General features: G+C 43.7%; 1 pseudogene; it reads left to right on the forward strand.

Moving 5' to 3' along the window:
* Positions 1-2500, forward strand: part of LOC122349600 — a 19433-nt pseudogene that overhangs the window by 12241 nt on the left and 4692 nt on the right.

Here is a 2500-nt window from a genome sequence, read left to right on the forward strand (position 1 = left end):
CTGGGGAACAAGCTGGAGGACCGAGAGACCGTCATCAAAGAGCTGAAGAAATCCCTCAAGATCAAGGTCCAGACACGTTATACTCTAATAAATCATAGGGTGAAAGCCTAAAGGAAAGCTCATTTTAAACAAAAATGTCAGATGCACTCACATCCGAACTCTTCAAATGCATGCATACACATACAGTGTGTAATATAGTTTAAAAGTGTGTGTGTGTGTGTGTGTGTGTGTGTGTGTGTGACCGATCTCTTAGGGCGAGGAGCTGAGCGAGGCCAATGTTCGTCTGAGTTTACTGGAGAAGAAGCTGGACACGTCGACGAGAGACGCAGACGAGCGAGTGGAGAAGATCCAGACCAAACTGGACGAGGCTCTGACCCTGCTGAAGAAGAAGGAGAAGTACGAGTCTCTGCCTCCGCCTGCTGAGCCCGGTCTGAACGGGTTAATGAGTGCCTCCGTCTGTCTGCAGGGAGTTTGAGGAGACCATGGATGCGCTGCAGGCCGACATCGATCAGCTGGAGTCGGAGAAGGCGGAGCTAAAGCAGAGGATCAGCAGCCAATCACGAGCCCCCGAGGGTCGTGGACCGCAGGCGTCTGGAATCGCCTCCATCGTCACGGGAACCGCTGCTGGTATGAGTCTATATACAACTGTCTGAAGGTCGGAGGGAGAAAAAAATTAATATTCAGAAAATCGCCGTTAAAATTGTCCAGATGAAGTCCTTAGCAATGCGTATTACTACAAAAAATAGATTTATGGTAGGAAATTTACAAAGGGGTGGTTTAAAATCTGTATCTGGATCATTTATTCTTCTAAACTTTTATTTAAAAAGGTAATAAAAATAAAAGCAATTCTTTTTATATTTAAGTTCTCCCATTTACATTCAAAAATTAAAATACTTCTGTTATGAAGCTTTACAAAATATGAAGTCAAGAAAATAGCACATAAAAAAAGCATTAAATCTAAAGCATTTCCATCAATAATTTTGATACGTAAAGACTGGAGACACAGCTTTAGTCTGAGCTTAGATCTGTCTCCTGGAGGATTTAATCTGAGCCTCAGTTTAGTCCTGAAGTAGCTCTCGTCTTCCTCCAGGAAATCTGGACTAGACTAAACCAGGGAAAACTCTGTCCAGGAAACCGCCCCAAAATGTTTAGTTTTGAATATAATAAATAATAAAATAAAACTTTATCATTGTATAATTCTAACAAAAAAATTTTAATCGTTTGTTAGAATTAAACCAAAAAACTAACCACAATACAAAAATGTGTGTCTGTGTGTGTGTCTGTGTGTGTGTCTGTGTGTGTGTCTGTGTGTGTGTCTGTGTGTGTCTGTGTGTGTCTGTGTGTGTCTGTGTGTGTCTGTGTGTGTCTGTGTGTGTGTGCATCTGTGTGTGTGTGTGTGTGTGTGTGTGTGTGTGTGTGTGTGTGTGTGTGTGTGTGTGTGTGTGTGTGTGTGTGTGTGCATCTGTGTGTGTGTGTGTGTGTGCATCTGTGTGTGTGTGTGTGTGTGTGTGTGTGTGTGTGTGTGTGTGTGTGTGTGCGTCTGTGTGTGTGTGTGTGTGTGTGTGTGTGCGTCTGTGTGTGCGTCTGCGTGTGCGTCTGTGTGTGCGTCTGTGTGTGTGTGTGTGTGTGTGTGTGTGTGTGTTCAGGAGGAGCGCCGGCGGTCGTGAGTGGTGTCTCAGGTGTTCTTCAGGTGGTGGACTCTCCTCTCCTCAAACAGCAGATCGACGTTCAGAGACTCGCCATCAAACAGCTGAAGAGTGACAACTACCGGCTGAAGGTCAGTGTGACACTCACACGCGCACACACACACACACACACACACACACTCACTCACTCACTCTCTCACTCACCCTGTGACCTCTGACCCCGCAGGCTGAGAAGATGCGAGCTCAGCTGTCGTCTCTTCCTCCGCTTCAGCCGGTGAAGATGACGGAGGTGATGAAGGAGGCTCCGGCCGGGTCTCTGTACCGCAGGACGGACCTGCTGCTCAACAACCTGCTGAAGATGAGCGCCGGCCTGCGAGTCGTCGACATCAGCGGCAAGACCTCGGGTACACTGCAGAGAGAAAGATGAAACACACTCTCTGAACCATCTCAATAAGACTACTGAGACAAACGTGATAAAACATATACATTCGTACAAACGTCTGTTCAAACATAAGCCATACATGCATTTTTTCACACACACACATAAACAAAAAGTTTAGAAATATAAAGCTCAACTAACCACTGAAGAGAAGCCACCAGAAACACTTTCACAGCTCTTGTGCTGTTTTTCTTTGTTTGCTTGTTTTTCTCCTTCTTGGAATAATATAATAATAGTATTAGCAATAATAATAAAAAAAGATATTTCTTTCTCTTCAGAAAAACATTTTATGGAAGCCCATTCCTGCCACATAAAAAAACATTACATTATATAAATTATGAAATCAGTCATAATTATGACACAAAGAAGTATGAAACTCTTAAAGTCAGAATTTATAAAAGGTATAATTTCAAAT

This window comes from Puntigrus tetrazona, chromosome 7, assembly GCF_018831695.1.
Source record: "Puntigrus tetrazona isolate hp1 chromosome 7, ASM1883169v1, whole genome shotgun sequence".
Lineage (NCBI taxonomy): Eukaryota > Metazoa > Chordata > Actinopteri > Cypriniformes > Cyprinidae > Puntigrus > Puntigrus tetrazona.